The 20,893-nt window shown below is 43.6% G+C and overlaps 1 protein-coding gene across 10 annotated transcripts in view; it reads left to right on the forward strand.

Moving 5' to 3' along the window:
* The first annotated feature begins 13,748 nt into the window (after positions 1 to 13,748).
* The window catches only part of ITGB6 (integrin subunit beta 6), a 126,429-nt gene continuing 119,284 nt past the window's right edge, over positions 13,749 to 20,893 (forward strand). For all 10 annotated transcript variants that reach the window (XM_035007926.1, XM_035007925.1, XM_035007933.1 and 7 more), the window contains exon 1: positions 13,749 to 14,014. The gene's annotated coding sequence lies outside the window, so the exon portion shown is untranslated. The remainder of the gene's footprint in view (positions 14,015 to 20,893) is intronic.

The raw sequence follows: 20,893 nt of genomic DNA on the forward strand, positions 1-20,893 counted from the left end.
CCTCAAGGGACATTCTTATGGGAGGCACAAGTATCTGAATGACAATATAGCAAGGAGAAGTAACAAAAGCATGATCTAAATAAAGAGCTTTGGGGGTTCGGTGAGGGGCCAAGACGTCCTCAACAGTCTCTCCTGATATTCTTGTCATTTCCACATTACTAACCGGTTGGTTCCGTTTTTACTGATCAGAATTCACTCCGAAGCAGCCATTTCCCTCACCAGTTCCTGTGCCTTCTGAAAGATGGAATTGGCAGGCAGACAAATGAAGTCTTTGGTAGCTCTGCTGTTGCCAGAATGAGACTTGGAACAGATGTCCAGAGACTTGATGTTCCTTTGTCACTCCTGCTCTGAAAATACTGGAATGTGTACAAAGTATTGTTTTGGTTCGGTTTGGTTTAATCCAGCCGGGTGTAGGATACTTTTTAAATGGCGTCATTTTGACTTTGTTTACCCTCTGTCAGATGTTCTGCACCTGCCAGATTGCGGATTTGCAAAACCTGTGTTGTTTTCTGACCCCCTCCAACCCCCACTAGATCTTGAAAACTCTTGTATTTATTACTAAGTCTAGGCAGGAATCCCATTATATCTGTTTTGTTACACACTGTGGTTTGACACATGACTGAGACCATGGATATTGTTTCTGGCCCTCTGGCCTCTTATTTTCTTACTTGAGAAATACTGAAGGAACTTCTTTCATTCTTGCTATATAATTTTTTCCCCCAATGTTTAGTTCTTAGAACATTTTCTGCTTCCCTCAACTTTTACTCTTCCAGTGGTCCTTTGGTCTCTTTATTTGGTTTATAAACTTTTAATTTACAAAAGTTCGAAGCAATTTATAGGAAACACAATAAAGCACATTTAAAAATCAGTGCTTGGGAGGTTTAACAGTGAAGAGAGAAGGCGAGCCCAGAATGTAACTCTGCAAGCCAAAAGGCCTCCACCATCCCTGTAGTCGAAGCTCAATAATTTTGAGTTTCCTAGAAGCCAACGTGAAAAAGGAGAAAGGTACACATATCTATAACTCTTGTTATTGGGAACAAAGCCTACCAGATCCTCTGGAAAAAGATAGTATCTATTAGCTTTGTATAGAGACTCCTGCAGGAGGAACTGGGCAGTGTCCACCATATTCCTCTGCCAATACAGCGACATTTTCCCCAGGCTGTTTCAGGTAGGGCCTCTCCATGAAAGCCAAGGATAGCATATCGAAGCACCATTCCGTGAAAGTGACTCTGGAAGGCCATAAACTTGTAATAAACGTTCTCAGCTAAGTCTCTTCTCGAATGTTCTTAGGTACTTCATTCCTCCCACCAAGGCCACTGCTCTGATTGAGAAGTTCAGAATATCTTGTAACAGCACAAACATTCCAGATGCTCCTTTCACTTCCACATTCAGCCCCTCAGCTGGGAAAAGAAATGCAAGCCACAGGTTGTCCTACCGCTTACTGAGCGCTTCTAGTGATCCCCACCACACTGTCGGGTTTCTTCCCTTTCACCAGCCGCAAGGGGTCCGAGTCGTTGGGCTGTACTCAGTCCTCTGGCAAGTCCTGTGACTTGGGAAGGAGAATCATGGCACTTTCCATTACCTAATACTGCAGCTTTCGGAGGACTCTCAAAAATAATAATGCTTCTCTACTTTTCTGTCAGAAGACCCCTGAGAGCTAAGGAGAGAACATAGGGGGAACTCCAGGGATGTTGAGGCACAGCCCTGCATGACCCACCATAAACACAAATTTTTTTATATTTTCTCCTCAATTAGTGGGCATTTTGTGTTCCCCTTATATCATTCCCATTTTCCCCAAAATGGTTGTGCCATCTTACTCATTTATTCATTTTTTTTTTAACTTGAAACACAAAAGTTGCAGTTACACTACAAAGAAGCTTTAGCCTGATTTGCATTTAGAGGTCCTGTCTTTAGTTTCCTTCAGTCTGAAGTAGCTCCTCAGTCTCTGTTTGACTTTCATGACTTTGACACAATTGAAGGTTCTAGGCCAGTCATTTTGCAGAGTGTCCTCAGGTTGTAAACCTGTTTGAGGACAATTCCAGGTGGTTGTGCACCTTTGGCAGGAACATCACCAAAGTCGAAGCTGTGTGTTCCTCACTGCATCCCTTTGAGAGGTGCAGGATTTCCATTTGTCTCATTATCAGTGATGTTCCCTTTGATCACTTAATTAAGGTGGTTTCTGCCTGGCATCTCGGCTGTAGAGTTACTCTTTCCCACTTGGCAGTTAATAAGTATTCAGTGGGGAGATGGTTTGGAACCACGTAAATATCCTGGACTTCCTCAAACTTTGAATTTATTCATTTACTTATTTATATGAGTATGGACTCAGGGTTTCCTACTGTGTCCAATGGGTTCTATCAGTTACAATCATTGTTTTGATGCTCAAATTGTCCCTCACTTGGTCAGTGGGAGCCCCTGCATGCCAGCTTCTGTAAGACATGTCCCCATTATTTTTTAAGCATTTCCTTGCTTTCTGGTACCACGAGATGTCCCAAGCTCATCTTGTACCTTCCTTGTCCCAGTTCTGGTTTCAACCAGTTCTCCGAAGAGTCCTGGTTCCTTTTAGTGGAGAATGGTAATTAGAGGGTAAGATTTGGGGACTAGGTGCACTCTGTTATTGATATGCTGCTATTTCCAAGCCCTGTCAGTGAACAGGGTTAGGGAATGTGTACGTGGGTGCAGATGCGCACGTGCATACATTTACATCCGTATTTTCCACATTATCCATAAATAGTGAAAAACATGTTTGCATGTTTATACCTCCATTTCCAATCTAACACCTCTGGGTTTATTTTCCCTTCCCATATTTGTAATTCTCTTCTCTGACAGCAGGAAAGCTGGCTCCTGGTATCCTTGATATGTTTACTCATTCGGTCAATCCCCCTGTGTATAACGAGCCCCCCTCTCTGACCTCACCCTCTTGGTTGTACCAATGTCTCAGCCTTGCTCCCCCGTCTCAGGCTCCATGTGGGAGTCTGGGGGTGGTGAGGAAGTTGGTTCTCCAACTCTGCCCAGAAGAAGACAGGAAACGCATGTCAAGGGTCAGGAGTCACCCTGCCATAATGGGGCAGGTGCTCCCCCAAAAGAAGGGGACCTTTTGTGATGCCATAAATTTGCCCCGTGAAGTCTGCTTACCTTTCACTGTTGGGATGGAAAGTGGTTTGAAACAGGGATCTGAAGTGCAGGAATGGTGTGGAAATGGAAATTCCAGAAAGAAGATATAAAGGAAAGACATGAGAGGATGTCAGGAAGAAGAGAAAAAAAGGGAGTAGGAAAGAGAGGCTTAGAAAGGGAGACTGGTAGAAAAACACAGGTATGATAGTTGGAGTGCAGGAGAGAAAAGACGATAATAGAAGCCATTGCCTGATGACACCCTTCCAAAGCCGTCCCCCGAGGGTCTGGTAAACAGACTGGTCGCTCTCAGCCACCAGCTCTGGTGTGCATTGAATTAAGGGAACAGAGATGTTTCTCCGATGTCAACAGTGAATTGCCATCTCTGAGGCCACAACTCCAACATCCTACAGAAACTCCCGTGCGGTAGCCTCCTGATACTCGCAGGAATTTTTCCAGCCCTCCCAAGGGAATCTAGTCCAACCTCACAGAGCAAGGCAATACTTCCTTACCATTGACCCATCTCATTACCCATGAGTGAATCCTGAAGTCCAAAATAAATGCCTTTGTGACCTGGGGACCGAAAAGAGCTACAACCTTTTATGGTCATGGAGAAATAGTGAGTTTGTGGATCCAGACCTCCTCATCTGTTTTTCCTCCCATTGGCTCCACTCTGCAGCATCAGTCAGGGCTGCCAAACGCATCTGTCTCCTTTCCCTTACCTCCCCTTACACCTCCTCCTGCTGCAATCTGGTGCCCATGGCCAGCTCCCCACTGCACAGTTCCTACCCCGGGGAGCTAGGGACTGCCTTTCCCAAGTCAGACACCCCTCAATCTTTATCCGAATGACCTCTTCGTTGCCTGTGTCCCTGTTGCCAGCCCTGCTCTTCTTGAAATCTCATCCCCTGCTTAAAATCCCTGCACCAGCCTGCCACGTCTGAATGCCTAGCTCCCTAAGACCTCATTTCCACCTCCAGCCACACCCCATCTTGATCTTTAAAATCTCAGAAAAGTTCTGTACTCTGCACCTTTGCCCCTTCTTGTCTGACTTCTAGAATATCCTCCTCCACGTGGATAACTCCTATTTATCCTCCAAGATTCAATCCAGGCTCTAATCTTCCTGAGAATAATTAGGCAATAAAGAACAACTTTCTTTTTCACTTTTTCTAAATTATGAAAGAAGCTTTAAAAAGTGCATAAAACACAAACGTACAGCTCAAAGTTTCATTGCAAAATGGGTCCCTGTGACTTCCACCCAAGTTGAGAGATAAAACATGGCCCCCCTCCCTCCACGGTGCTTCTTCACAATCACGAACCCCTCCTTCCACTCAACAAGTAACACTATACACGCAGTAGAGGACTTCCTGCCTTGCTTTTCTTTACAGTTCTGTTACCCAAATACGCATCCCCAAAACCCACAGTTGATTTTTGCCTGTATTTGAACTTTATGTAAATGGCATCGGGCATTAAATATTTTGTTGTGTCTTGCTTCTTTCGCTCAATATTATATCTTTCAGATTTCATCCTGTGTTTTTGCATAGCTGTAATATGTCGGTATGGTATGGTTTTCCATTGCATCAACATACTAAAGTGTGTCCATTTTATTTCTAATAGACACGGGGGCTCTTTCCAATTCTTGGCTAGTGCGAATGCGCTATGATGGAAATGCTCATACCCATCACTTGGCACACCTGTGCATGTATTTCTGCAGGGTCTACGCTCAGGAGTGGAACTGCTGGATCGTGGGGTATGCCTAGCTTCAGTTTTACAAGAGAATGCCAAAATATTTTCAAAGTGGTAATCACAGACCCTAGGATTAGATGAAATAACAAAGAATACCTCTACTTCAGATTTCAAAAAAAGAGACAAAAACAAAAACAAACAAAAACCAAAGTGAAAACCAGTAGTAAGAGCCCTGAGGGTCAAAGGGTGAGTACTAGCAAAGATCAGAAGTCAGGGTGAGGAGCCACAGCTGTGGGGGCCCAGTCTTCACAGGCAGGGGAAGGTGCTGGGGCAAGGGTATAACTAGTATAAATGGCTTCCCACCGTGAACACTGAGAAGAGCTCCCCTTGTTTCTACTGAAAAGAAGGAACTGGGCTTTGCCAAGCAAGCTACAGTTTGTTGTTAGTGTTCTGGTGCCTTGGATGTTGTTCTAGTGGACACCCACTGCCGTTGTGGGACCCACCAGGCTGCTCCTGGCCGACATCTGCACCCCCCATCTACCCAGTCCTACCAGCTCCCACCCCTCAGCCCCAGTAGTAACCTCCACTCCTGGCCTGACCACAGGGATCATGGGTCTCTCACAGGCTCAGCCCCTTGAGCCCACAGAATCCCTGCTAATGTCTAATGTTGCCACCACCTGGGAGGGATGTGGGAGTTCTTCTTCGGACCTTCTACTCCTCATTCACTGACAGAACTTGAGAGGGCAGGGCAGATGACGTGGCACATTAGGACGTTATTCTGATGCTGAAGCTGAAGGGGTCCCTGTATGTCCTCCTCTTCGCTGTATGGAGAAGTTGGGACCGTGTCTTCTTCTTCTTTGGGTCCTTCCCTTTCCCCAGCCCACTCCCGAGCCTAGCGGAGTCCCTCAATACACAGGGTACCCAACCGGCCACTTACCCAAGCAGCAACTCTATAGCCACTGGGACAGAGGAGGTACCCTGTCTTAGAACTCTGTATGTACCGTTCTTAGGACTCTGTACTGCCACCTGCCAGAAAATTGTCAGAACAACCATACAGATCGGCAACGTCTGCGGGAATGTGATCCTCCAGAGTTGTTCTCACCGTAACCACCAGTCTGTCTGTCTGATGGATAAGTAAAATTCAATACTTCTACTCAAATCTCATGTTGGCCAATAATCCCAAACTCTTAAAATGGGGTTACCAAGAGGTGCTAACAAGGAACAATTGTCTACAAGAACATTAATTACTCCCTTTGGGTGGGAGATCCACCAAATAGTTCAGATCAGCCAGAAACTGCCCGCAAGAGGGGCTTAATGGATTTTCATGAAACGGCCAGTGATAAATGTGAATTTTGCCATAGCTTAATGATTTTTTCCATGTGGAACTCGAGGGGCTGCCAGTTTGAAAACTAGAGCAGACACAAATCAACGTGTATCCTTCCAGTTGTCCGTGGTGAGGGTCTGGGAGAAGGGGACTGAGGGCGTGTTGACCATGACCCTGAGCCTGTGATAAGCGTCACTGCACAGGGTCAGGCAGGGTGTGTTTGGCTGAGGAGGGTGAACGGGGAGCCCCCCAAAACTATGCATTGAAAGGACTGCTCAGTCCGTGGAATCCACCTTTCTCTCATCTGACCGCCCGCAGGAGATGTCTTTTTCTAATTCTCACAAGGACAAGTGCTGTGCAAGACATTCAAACTCTTGCCACAAAGCCAAGCCTAGTATCAGTAGTTCTCTGAAACTAGCATCTCGGTGCTACCCCCAAAGCTGAACACCCTGGCTCATCTGACCATGACTTCTTTCCTTCTATGTTAAATTATTTATAACCCTATAGGTCAATGACATTTCTGTTTTCTAAGCTCAGCACAATGACTTCTTCGTGACCTGGACATTCTCCATTTGTTCCTCCAACTTGCTCTTTTCAGCTCTCTGTGTCCTAGGAGACTGACCTTTGGGGGCAGCGTAAAGCAGGCTCCCTGGCTTCCATCTTTGTTTGACCAGTGCCAAGCCCCTGCAGAGAGCTGGTGGGCCGGAGGGAAGATCCTGCGAGGTATATTGTCCTGGCTTCCTCCCCGTGGGCCACGGGTTGGCACAGTCCCTGTCATGGGCTGAATTGTGTCTCCCCTCCGCCCCCCTCCCCATGATTCATATGTTGAATTATATGTCCCCAGTACAGCATGTGGCTGTATTTGGAGACAGGGCTTTTAAAGAGGTAATTAAGTCAAAATGAGGTCACTGGGTGGGCCCTAATCCAATGTGACTGGTGTCATCATAAGAAGAGGAAATTTGAACACAGACATGCATAAAGGGAAAGCTATGCAAAGACACAGGAAGAAGATGGTCATTTACAAACCAAGAGAGCAGCTTCAGAAAAAACCAACCCTGCCAGCACCTTGAGCTTGGACTTTTAGCCTCTACAACTGTGAGAAAATACATTTCTGTTGTTTCAGCCACCCAGTCCGGTACTTTGTTAGGGCATTCTGAGCAAACTTATTACAGTCCCTCTGCCAGAATCACAGGTGCAGACCACGCTCCCTCTCCTAGAAAACACTGTTCTCTCCCTAGGCTTGGGTCACTGCTCTGTCCCGGAGCCCAGGCTGCGGGGAAGGAAGTAAGGGCTCCCTGTTCTTGCTGCCCCATCCTGGCTGGTTTCCCTTTGCTACCCACCTTCATTAAACTCCCTTCAATTACCCCATTAGCGTGCACCAGGACTTACTCGCAGGAACTTCGACCCATCCACTTGTCTCCCTCACAGTTTGCCGGAGTTGTTGCTGACGTGTAATCCTACCTCGCTGAAACACAGCAGAGCAGTTCACAGGGCCACTGGGTGAGGGTGAGACGGCCCCTCTGCCACCGTACTTGGAAAAAAAAAAAAATCGAAATCTCCTATGGTGACAAGAAGCTGTTGGAATATGCAACCCAGCGGTGAGCCTTGCAAAAAAGAAAGACACCGAGTCTGTGTGCAGCCGAGGTAAAGCTGACACTGTACCAGTGAGTAAGAAAGTGGCTGCTTTGAAAAATTCATGCTGCGGAGAGAATACTTGGCAAATGGACATTTAGAATTGTTTCCACCATTGTATAAGTTTGTTTCTGAAATCAGTGTTTCCTCTGTGAAAACATTCTGGTATGTACACATTTTTAAAACTGGGAAGTGGGATTTTTCTAAATGATTTAAAAATCTTTCAAATGTATCATTTCAGAGAGTTTCAAGCCTATCTATCTATCTAACCTATCATGTATCCATCTATAAAAATGTGCATCAACTAGGTGGGCTCACTTGCCTTCTGACTTTCTCTGGGTCTGGTCAGTAAGAAGCACTTTTGATTCGAGTATAGGAGCAGTTGATTGATGCTACGGAAGATGGAAATTTATTAGTAAACTTTCAACAGAACCTTTGCATTAGCTGGTGTATGTGGCTGAAAACGGGAGTCACGATGGAGTAATTACAGACAACAGGGTGCTTCTTGCATTATCTCTGGAGCACTGTTTTGAGCCATGGAAGTCAGAGCCATGGAAGTCACTAAAACCAAGTATTAAAATAAACTGCACTTAGAATCAGACTCCTGGGACGCCTGGGTGGCTCAGTCGGTTAAGCGACTGCCTTCGGCTCCGGTCATGATCCTGGAGTCCCGGGATCGAGTCCTGCATCGGGCTCCCTGCTCGGCAGGGAGTCTGCTTCTCCCTCTGACCCTCCCCCCTCTCATGTGCTCTCTCTCATTCTCTCTCAAATAAATAAATAAAAAATCTTAAAAAAAAAAAAAAAAGAATCAGACTCCTGAATCCTTATCGACAAGCTTTTCAAGTGAGCATATTCAGCTCAGTCACATGTAAATATAAAATGAGCATATGAAACTAATAGCATAGTAAAAGCAAAAAGTTTTTTTTTTTTTTATACTGGGGAGAAAATAAAGAACTTAATATTGTTTCATCTTTTAAAATTCTCTCTCTGTGTGTTTTAAACTAACGTATTAGTTCAATAGTACTTGTATATTTGTGAATAAATAATAAATATTGGGAATATCTGCTTGAAATCTTTTACTAATTCTGGTGAACCATCCAAAAAGCTTGGAGGCCACTGAGCATTAAAGCATAAGGGGCTGGAAAAAACAAAAACAAAAAAAACACACCACCAGACCCAGAATCTTAGAACTTCAGATTCACAATTCTATCTTGTTCACACCATTTTAAAGAAAAGGAAGGGGGAAAACAGGAAAAATGTGTGACAGGATAGCCAGCGCCTACAGCTTTCCACATGAGCTAGGACAGTCTGCTCATTTGGTTGAACAGCTACCTCTCAGAGAGTTTTGGAAATATTTGGAATGTGGTGGGTGGCCCAAGGGACCACCCAGCAGTAAAAACCTAAATGAAAGCCTTCCAAAAACGACAGGCAAAATGAGGGTCAGCCCCTCCCCAGCTCCACCTCCTGGCCAGGGCTGGGCAGGAGGGGTTCAGCCATCTTGTCTAACTGCTGGCATCTTGTGTGGACTGCTGAGGTCACAGACGGTATGGGCCTTGGAAATCAAGGTTGTCACAGTGTGTAATGTTTGGAGGTGACAGAAGACACTCTGATCACGTCAGAGAGAATAGCTGTTTGACTAGACAGGGGGAAATGCCCCTGGTAATCAGCTCAGCATGTCTTCTCTCGAATGCCTTCCAGCAAAACAAGAACCCAGCTCCAGGCAGAGCGCTGGATGATACGCATATTTATCGCCCGGCCTTTCAGGCAGAAGGCAATGAAAACACTTTGGTGGAGTGGAGACATCACTGTGAAATTTTGAAATCAAAGCTGCTTCCAAGCTGTTTTCTGTTATTGTTTTTCAGGATTCCTCACTGATTAAAATTAAAATCTAGTTACAAAATGAGTGACCTGGAGAGACATTCACTTGTCTACATCTCTACAAATCCATCCTGCTGCTTCCAGCTTTTCTCCTTAAAGCGGAGTGAATCCAAATCAACTTCTCAGCACTGAAGGGTGCACCAAAGCAGTTTCATCTCCCTACAGAAGCCTCTAGAGGAAATTATCTGAATGCTTGAAAAATCCAGGCTTCTTTGCAATTATCTGAACGGAGTTGTTGGGTGAGGTTAACAAGACATCCTTTCTGCTATCCATGTTCAGAGTCGTATCCGTGTGAAAGAAGTATTGGGGATTTGTTGTTCTGTTCCTAATGTCCATTAAAGGGTAGTCCGGTCAGCAATTAACGGGATTTGTAATCTAGGTAAGGTGAGCCTATCTCTGAGTTTTGTTAAACTCCATTATTCAGCCTCCTGCTCAGTTTACAGGGGACCTTCTAAATCTCAAGAATCTCTAGCTGAATGGAAGGACAAACTGCTCTGCCCAAGCCACACTCAGTGGGGCTGACACTGGCAGGCATTGGTGTCATACGGGACTGGGACCTCCAAACTAGGTTTTCCTTCTTTCCACCCCTGCAAAGAATAAGAAGGCCACATGGTTCCATGTCATTTTTTCCATGACGACCTTCCAAACGGATACCTGGGGCATCCAAACCCCCTCCAACTGGGAGGCATTTGCCATTTACTCCATATAGTGCACTCCAGCAAAACCCGAGTTTTCACTGTAAGGAATGAAGCACCCACTTTGATCCATTTGGCTTTTCGAAAAATGAAGGTGACGCCTTGGTTTACTGAGGCTTGCCTACTCTACTCTATAATGCCAACAGATTATTGGGCCGCGTGGCAGGCTTGTCTGTCATGTTTTGTGGCCAGGGCAATTCCCATCTTGGCTGGAGAGCTGAGAGTGGAATTTTAACTATGAATTTCCTTGTGTTGAATAGGCTAAAGTCAAAAGTCCACATTCTGCTTCAGATATGCATGAACAACTTCCAGTGAAGTTACTCATGTATATCTGAGTTTACTTAAAACCCTCCTGAGTTTACTTAAAACCCTCGGACACTCAGTCGCTACTAAATAGCATTCCTCTTTAAAAAGAAAAAATCTTTGTAATGTGCATGTGAGAGAGTGCAACAGCATGTGTCAATTAACCAAAAATTCACTCAGTTTGAGGAAATGTTTGACTTTTAGAGGAACAAAGCCATTTGGACAGTCCTGCTCACGTCCATCTCTATACGTACCACCATGGAGCCTCCCTGGGCTTACCTTGGAGGCTCATTTGCCTAGACCCTCCTGGTTTTTAGGGTTAGCTGTGGAAGAGTGCAGCACCTGGGCCTGGATTCAAGAAGCAAGATCAAGTCCCAGCTCTGATAGTAGTTGCACAGACTTGGGCAAGTCAATCTTTCCCAGTACCTATTCGTCTGTAAACTGTTGACTTTGCAAGGTTATTGTGTGAATTCAGTAAATAATGGGTGTTAAATTTGCTTTTTGACTCAAAAGTATTTTGCCTGTTTTATAAGGAAAAAATGTAAACAAACAATCAAAAGCCCAATAATGATCAAGACAGTAGGGAGAAACTTACAGTCAAACAATGGTAGTGCAAAGATATGTTGGTATAATTCCTATGGAAGGCAACTGTAATGCATATTGCATCGAGTATTTAAATGCAATATTTAAATGGGTACATAAAATTGTCTTCTTTGATCCAATAATTCCATATGTGAGAGTTTGTTGTAGGAAATACAAAATTTAATAATAAAGATGATGATCATGAAAGGCAACCTCTTTGTGTAAAGATTTTCTTTACAGCATTTCCTGTCATGGAAAACACGTGGAAACAACCTAAATTTTAAGCAAATAAAGGAATGTTTAAGTACACCATTACAGGCTTTAGATGATGCTTAGATTAAATTCTTACAATTTTAAATGAATAAAAAAATGGATTCAATGGGTAATGGGTATAAGAAAGCCAGAAGTTGCTTTGGACAGAAGGACTATATGAACTTTTGACCCTCTTTGCATTCCTAATACCTTATACATAGATGAAACTCAGGTTATATTAAGTGGATTTTTTTAAGTGCTATACCTTAGCTCCTAATTAACTAATTAACACTCTGCTCAACTAACTTTCCAATTAATCAAAGCTTTACCTTAATTAGCCCGGTAAAATAATTTTGAAATATTTTTCCCAGTGGTTACTTCTTATTTTTCCATTCAGTTATCTGTAAGATCATAGATATTCAGGAACTAGTACATTTGGCATTTGGTCAAATAGCAAGAGCTTGGATTTAGCCATTGAGTATCACAAGGCGCAACATCAAAGGAATTTTCCAAAGTTGCTCCCCACATACAGCCCAGCCCATGTCATTTGATCCTCAAGAATGCTGAGCCAAGCAGCCCAGCAGCAGGAGATGAATGTCCATGGCAGGGAAGCCAAAGTATACATTTTCACCAACAGGAGAATGGGTACAAGCCAAACAAGGAATGGATGGCACACTTTAATGGTAGATGGCAGTTTTCAGAGAAAACCTGTCAGTGTATCATAGTAAATTATACATAAGGAGGGGGAAACAATCCATAAAACCTCCTTAATTTACAGAAATAGAATAAAGCATCCAAAATAGGCAACTACGTGGGTATTTGGTTCTCTAACTCACTGGAAGTAACATTTATTGCCAACTTCAGTGGTATTCTTTGTGATAATATTATGAAATACCATTTTGTATTTCTAGCATGTTCTACAGGTCTCTCTGTGGCTCACTGTGAGCAGAGCACCATGCTCAGCACAGAGTGGAGTCGGTCCCCCCAGGAAACAGAAGATAGTCAGTGTTGGGGCAACCCACAGAGGAAATGAATTTTGCAGAGAAGGAATAATTTAGTCCGTTCTTGAATTCCAAATCGAAGTGTTTCCTCACATATGAGTTTACTTAATGAGCAAAAGGAATTAAAAGCCCCTTGAAAGTTCCTTGGTATCATAGAGGCTCAAAATGAAAGGTTGTTTATAAATTTTATAATAATCCACCATACACAAGACACACATTCTTTATAGACAAGGAGATAGCTCAGAGATGTTAGGAATTGTTCTGAGATCAAATATACAGTAAACAGTAGAGTCAGGATTCAGACCCGGTCTCCTGGCTCTCTGTTGCTCTTGCTTCCATACCACTCAAATGCCACATGGCTCGAAAGCTGCCAGACCTCCACCCATACTGCTCATCAGCCATTCAAGAATGATGTGGCACAATGGAAGGTGCTCTGGAGTCAGACTGAGGTTTAAATCCTAACCCTGTCATTTACTAGCGTGTGACCTTGGACAAGTCAACGAATCTCTAAAGCGAAGCCATCAACCCATCGCACAGCGTGGGGGTAAGAATTAAGTGAGATAATGCATCTCCAGTGCTGAGGCGGGGGGCCTGGCACACCCCGGCAGCTCAGTGAGCAGCATCTATCATTACAAACATATGACCTCCTTGAAGGCGGACCCAAAGCCCTGCACTTTCGGTCTCAGCCTCAGAAGAAGAGTGTGGTCCAAACACTTCATCCTTCTTCACAAAAGCGGTATGGATATCTCTTCTCAGCTGTGCCCAACTGGAACAAATCAAATCCAATCTGGACCGTTTAGTGTTTGGCACCATCGTTAATACTAATCTCATCAGTTTTTATTTTCATTTTCTAGTTTATCCAAACAAGCCATTTTTAGAGGCTAGTGACTTTAAGCCAGAGCTGCCAGTAAAATAGACTTATCTTGAAAACACCAGGATCCTTTTGAAGGAATGTAAATATAAACAACACACACGATACAGGAAAATTTGATAGGCATTTGGTCATTGGTTTGGATGCCAGCTCAACTCTAAACTCGCCCGGTACTATTTTGGGGTATTAAAATTTATATGTGCTTCATGTCCCAGCCACCCTGCCATCCATTAGGTTTGAATGTCCTTTATGGAATGAACTTGATCCCCCCCAACCCCCCCACCCCCGCCTTACTTTTTGGTCTCTCTCCAGAGCAGCTAATGCGCTGGCATAGCTCTGCCATTTGTCAGCCAGAAGTCTGGTTACACATTTGCTCGTCAATCTAAACCTAACCTATTCTCATACGAGCACTTGGGGTTTCATGTAAATCAGCCAGACATTCTGTCGTTCACCAGCAATATCTCTCCATAGTAGACTACACCAATGTGCCTTCATGAAATATTTCACTATGTTTGTGGAAGAAATATTCAAATGAACGTGCTTTTTCAGGAATGGTGACACCAGAGTGTTATAAATCTGTTCATTACCACAACAAGGATAAATGGTATTTCTGCCAAAGACTTGATAACGGGTGCAGTAATGCATCTCAGCACTTTCTGAAATTAAAGGTCTGCCCTGAGAGGTAAGTAGTATAATGCATGACTAACAAACGCAAACCCAAACTTTGGAACTAAAGTTTTCCTTGTCCGTGTAATTGATCGTTTCCGACAGACGCTGCCTTAGGAAGTTCATAACGTTACTTCTATTCTCTGGACATTAACGTCCAGGTGAAGCAGACCCCACGGTTTGTAAAAGGGCGGTTCCTCATTAATTTAGCATGCTTTCTTGTGATTTTTCTTACATTTGAATTCACACACGCTTTCAACAGCTGCACTTCAAAAATCTGCTATGGTTTAAGGGCAGTATTTCATGGAATTATTAATTCATCATTCAGGAAAATATTTTAACCTTCAGTTGAATAGTGTCTGAAGCGGCTTTTTAAGATACTTGTTTCTGGTTATAGTGATTAATTGTTAATTCTTTTTAAAAATAGGCAATTTGACTCTGGCCTTCACTAGGTTTTTTGGCATTTTCAAGGGGTCACAAAGGAACTAAAGAACTGGGAATTTAAACAAGAAGAAGACTTATCAGTTCTCATTGACAAGTGCATGACATTGGGCCAGTTAACTTCAGTGTTACTAGATTGTAAAATGATGTTTTAATGTAGACCTGATTCATGAGAACTATGGGAAAAACGAAGAGGAGAAGGCTGCCAGTCTAGGATATTTACAAAAAGCTCATTTTATTCCTACAAGTATCTGAAAATGCCTGGTATCATTACTATTCACTTTGAGCATTGGAAGTATGACTACCAGTGCTGTATAAAAATTAAAAAAAATCAATATCCGTGAAAGGTTATTCATCCAAAGAATGTGTCCTCTAAATTAAAGACTCCAGAGTTCTATCGCTTTGGCTCTCAACATGCCTAAAATGGACAGAATACAGGTTCTGGTCAGAGAGTAATGGTTTTCCTTTACTGTTTTGGATTCTGAACAGGCTCAGCAGATCACAGATCAAGTCTTTTAGCCCTGGGTTTCAAACATAAAGTCACTTGGTCACAATATAAAGATTAGTGTGTACCTAAGTAAAATTCTGTGCCTTGGGGAAATGCAGAAATGCCTTCCTCGTCAGTCTCTTCATTCTTGTACATTCAGAGATAGCCTTTTCCTCTATCTGACTTACTCCCTCTAGTGTTTTCTGGATGAAGTACAGGAACTAAAGCTCCATTTACACACAAACAAAAAACGTTACTGCAATCTCTCAATATTTTCCCCAGTTATCATACACTAAAGCACACTTACCACCAGATGTTGTGATGTGAACACTGAGTGACTGCAAGGATTTTTTATCGGAGAGTCTCAAACTTAGATTCCTGTATTCCAACGTCAGATGCCCAAAGTAGGCATTGACTTCTAATCTGTTAGGGTTACATTCCTTCTCTGCCTTTGAACCCTTATATTCTAATTCACTTTTATTGATACGCAGAAGGAGAAAAGATTCTCTAATGAACTAAGGCACGCAAGCAGGCATTTCTTTGATATATGTTCCAAGAATAGAACGTAACGCTTTGATTCTTCTAAGTTACCCAAGAGGTTCAAGGTGTTTTGCCGCAAGAGAAAAGTGATTAAATTTTTAAATAGCCTTATGGGAACACTGCATATTTTCTGCCACAGAAGCCCTTAGTCAAACCAGGAAGAGTAGCTTCTTGGGAAATGTACTGCTTATGGGCACTTTTTCTTTACAGAGAAGAAAATATACTTCCAAAGCTGTCAGCTGCCGTTGCTGCTACTTTGGAAACCAGCCACAGCTGATGTGAGAGCTAACTATAGGCCAAGGTCATCTGGGGATCTCCCCAGCCTGCTTACAGAGATGGCACCCATGCACCGTTGGAGCGCATGGGCTTGCCAGTCCAGCCCAGGGAGCTATTTTCAGTTGAAGTTCCCACAAGAAGGCCCTTGATCGTCCTTCATGCTGCTGACAGTCACTTTTATACTTAACCATTCTCAACCACAATCTGCTTGATACACTGGCCTCTTCTCCCCTTTGTAACATCCTACCTGTTTCCAGACCCCCCAGAGGGGGGTCACAGGTGTGACCAATGATAATATTAAAACTGACCTTTACTGATCTTGGTTGAACAACACAAAGCTCACTGATGCACACAGCTCTACTACATCAATCCACCAGCCTCTAATCCCTGCCAGGCCTTGTCCATTCAGATCCTTAGAAATCTCTCCTCTTCCATGTCCACTGTCATTACATTTCATCCACTTTTGCCTAGATTGCTGGAGTAACTCTCCAACAAATCTCCCGCCTCCAATTCACCAACATTCCACCATTGGTTATATTTCAAAATTACAAATGAGAATGCATAACTCTTCTTTTTTTATATAAGATTTTATTTATTTATTTGAGAGAGAGCACATGTGAGAGTGTGCAAGCACGAGCAGGAGGGAAGGAGGGAGAGGGAGAAGCAGACTCCTGCTGAGCAGGAAGCCCGACGATGCGGGGCTCGATCCCGGGACCCTGGGATCATGACCTGAGCCGAAGGTAGACGATTAACTAACTGAGCCATCCAGCCTCCCCCGGAATGCATAACTCTTCTGTTTAAAACTGTTCCTTGGTTCCCCATCACCTACCAGATAAATCTCATACTTTCTAGACTGGCATTCTGCCTACTTTCCCAGGTTCATCTCTTATCATTCCCTTCATGCCATCTTTCCATCACTCCCTTCATCACATAGATATACCCCCTCCCTCAAATCCGTCGTGCTCTCCCATGTCTTTAGATCTGTCTAGTGATCTTATCTCCTGAGTGATCTTCTATACTTATTCCATCAAGATTCAGTTTGAGCATTATCTTTTTGATGGAGCTTTCCCTGACATTCTTCCAAAGCTCCCCATCCAGCTCACACACACATGTGTGCGCAGTTAGTCCCTCCCTCTATGATACTCCATAGGTCACTATGACTCTTAGTTCTTGTGTCACCACACACACACACACACACACACGCACCATAGAAGCACAGAGTTTGGACTCTCCCTTACTAGGCTGTGAGGTTCTTAATGTAAGAATCTTATATTATTGATTTTTGTGTGTGTCCCCAACAACTACAGCCATACTTAGATTAAAGCAGTATATACATTTTGTTGTATTAATAAAAATATGAATCTCACAAACAAATCAGCCACATCCGGGAAAGTGTATTTTAATTTAAGTCCTGTCTTTTCCTGTGCCCTTTGCTAAACAGAACTTGACTTACCAGGTTCCCAGCTAAGTTGTGGTCTAAGGACCTGTATCTGAACTTCAGGAAAGCTGATGCTTTTGCCAAGAGATGAACTACAAAAATATTGGGGACCAGGAAATTAGGTCAGAGGAAAAGAGTCAGGAGCAAGGATGTGCTGGGGCTGGGGTGTGCTGCCCAATGAGCACAGTCCAATTCTGGAAGACCTTGGAAACAAAGAAGCTGTTGAAATCGAGACAGACACCACACATGGTTCATACATATTGTATGCCTCTCGGCTGTCGCTTCTCTGACTCACATCCCTCTATACTCTGGTCATCCATGCAAATTCTCAGCTTCGATCTAGGCTTAATCTGGTAACCTTGACTCCAAGATCAATTACGCGCATGGCTCTTGCCTTTCTAGGTGAGTCATTCTGCCCCCACCCCCCATAGAGTTTTCCCTAAGAAAAATACTTCAAGAGCCTGCTGAGGTTGAACTAATCTCTGCCTACTTTAAGTGGCATTTGGGAGTCACAGTTTATGACACACAATCTTCTCTGTACCTCCTGTCACACCAAGTATCAACCCTGCTTAAGCTCTGCTCAAAGCTCAAGCAGATGTTGATCCTCTCTAACTGAAAAATCGACTCCTAGAAAAGTATTTTGACCATGAAGCTCTTCTGGCTAGCCTCCATATCTAAACTTCTCTTACTCTTTGTCTTTCAAACTCTCTATTTTTTCATTATCTTATCATTAAAAAAAAAAAGTTTACTGAGCCTTTCTCTATGTGCCAGACCTGAGGCATGGGCAGTAAACGAGACAAGAATAGTCCTTCTCGGGTGCCTGGGTGGCTCAGTCGTTAAGCGTCTGCCTTAGGCTAAGGTCATGGTCCCAGGATCCTGGGATCCAGTCCCACATCGGGCTCCCTGCTCGGCGGGAAGCCTGCTTCTCCCTCCCCCACTCCGCCTGCTTGTGTTCCCTCTCTCGCTGTCTCTCTCTCTGTCAAATAAATAAATAAAATCTTAAGAAAAATCTTGGAAAAAAAAAAAAAAGAATAGTCCTTCTCCTCAAGAGCTTGAGGTCCAGCTATCTCTCTGTTGTCCCTTGAATCTGACCTATATATAGGAATCTGTCTGTGTGCACTGAATATGCTCACACCTGCCATCCCTCTGGGCCCGTCTGAATTCTTATAATTCATCAAGGTTCCAGTCAAGTCTTCCCACCAATGTCTGGTGTTGTCTCCCTCTTATAGCAGGGTGTATTAAGAACTGGCCAAAGCACCATATCTAAGGATGCTGTGTAAAGAACCCGTGATGATCTTAAGGAAGCCTCTAATAGCATCTCCAAGGGCTCTGTCATACCTATAATTTGTATCAATTGTAGGTTTTGATATACAAAGAAAGGGCACGCTTACTCCTTGTGTGAATAGCATGGGTGGGTAAGAAAGATATCCAACCACAGAATCAAGAGGTATTCATTATCTTTTGCTACATAGCAAACCACACCCAAACTGAGTGGCTTAAACAACAAGTATTTATTATCTTGTAGTTTCTTTAGTTCACAAATGCAGCAAGAGCTTAGCTGGGTGTTTCTGGCTCAGGGTTTCTCATGTAGCTTCAGTCAGGATGTGGGTCAGGGCTGCAGTCATCTGAAGCCTTGACTAGGGTAGAGAATCTGCTTTGAATCTGGCTCAATCACATGGCTGTGGGCAGGAGACTTCGGTTTCTCACCATGTAAGCCTGTCCATAGGCTGCATGAGCATCCTCAAGATGTGGCACAAACTTACCCCAGAAAGAGCAAGCCAAGAAAGGAAGAAAGTTACAGTTTCTTTTAGGACCTAATCTTTAAAGTCACACACCATCACATCCACTTTATTCTATTTATTAAAAACAAGTTACTAGGTCCACCTGTATTCAAGGAGGGGAATTAGGCTTTACCCCTTGAAGGGAGGAGTATTCAAAAATTTTGTGAATATATTTTAAAATCATAGAAGCTGCTAAAGAATTTTGAAGATTGGCGCTATGGCCTAAATCTAATTCTCGGGTATGAAAGACATAATTTTACAACAGTCTGAATGAAAATTCTTATGAGTTTTAGTCAACAAAGGGCCTGCTCCAAAAGTCAATATGATCCTAGGCCACATGAAAAAACCAGGTGCCATCTGGGGTGAGGAAGTGAGTCATGCCTATTTTACTGTGTTGGAGTCAGACTGCAGCAGAGAGCTGTACTCAGTTTGGGGCACCACGTGGAGACACATCCTGGGGCCAAGTGAATGATGCAAGTAGGATGGTCAAGAAATTTGGAATCATGTCCTATAAAAGGTTGTTGAAGGAACAAGAGAAGTTTAAGCCAGAGAATCCTTATGTATGCTGTGTTCAAGAATGTGAAGAACTTCCATGTACAGAGATAGACTTGTTCTGCTCATCTTGTGCTGTAGCCAGAACCATTGGGCTGAATTCATAGGAGAGACACTTTGGATCGATGTAAAGAAGGCATTTCTAAGAGTCAAAACTGACCTAAGATGGAAGCAGCTACCTTCAAGGGCTATTGGTATTATCGGAGGCATTAAAACAGTCAGAGGGCTGACTTGGCACATAGGAGGAGTGAACCGGTATGGTGTCCTTGCGTAGAGATTCTGTGATCTCACAGGCACTTTCCTCATGTCGCTGTGGAGTTACCCTCAGCATGGAGTAAATTGATGGCAATGGGCAGACTCTGTTCTTCAGTTGGATTGGAGAGCAAGGCATGATTTTGGTTTTTCAAACAAGGATCACTTATTAGCTCACATTTCTGTGAGTGGGAAATTTGGGCTGGGCTCAGCTGGTTGGTTCTTCTGCCAGTCTCATCTAGGCCAGATGGTTGGTCTAGGATGAGCCTCACTCACATGACTGGTGGTTAACAAGCTGTCACTGGGGCATTGAGCTTATTTTTATGGTGCTCTCATGGATCCAGTGAAGCAGGAGCTGGTACGCCGCAATGCACCAATGCTTTTCAAGTCTCTACTTGTATTATGTTTGCTAATATTCAATGATCAAAACAAGTTACATAGTCAAGCCCAGAGTCAAATAGATTTCTTGATGGAAGGAGTGGCAAAGAGGCCAGCACACAGGCCAGAAAGGTATTTATGACCATTTTGCAATCTACTACAGAGACCTTTTCAGATTTACCTGAATGAAGCCCACATGTCACTTTGGAGATCGCTCTAGCTTTCCTTGAGAATCAAAACTCACCCACTGGTGCATCACTCTGCATAATCCATGTGAAGGGTGTTCTCTCTGTCATGATGAGCCCAATGACAATATGGAGTAACCATTGCCCAGCAGCCATGTACAAAGAGCTCAGACTATCCCTGTGAGTGGACAAAATGGTGGAAACCTCAGCCTTCAGGGGGAGTCTCCCATGCACTTGGGGGAAACAGAAGGACAAGACAAACTTAAAGAAATCTAAGGGACCAAAATAGCAACATACTCCATGACGTGTGTAGGGAAGAATGGTGTTTTAGAGGAATTTGAAGATATATTCTGGGCACCCATTTTCACTCAGGAATAAGGCAACATGGCACTTAGTAAGCAGCTGCTCCCTGGTGATAACCCCCAAGCTCTGCGACTAGACACAGCCCCACCACTTCCATGTAGCATTTCCAGTTGTTTCTTAACTCTGCGGTTGGTTGCCATTTGAATTGGCACCTAACCCTACTGTCGTCTTACAGGAGAGTTGAAGAAGATACTTTTGTCTC

The sequence above is a fragment of the Mirounga leonina genome, unplaced genomic scaffold, assembly GCF_011800145.1.
Source record: "Mirounga leonina isolate KUSES-001 unplaced genomic scaffold, KU_Mleo_1.0 Mir_151, whole genome shotgun sequence".
Lineage (NCBI taxonomy): Eukaryota > Metazoa > Chordata > Mammalia > Carnivora > Phocidae > Mirounga > Mirounga leonina.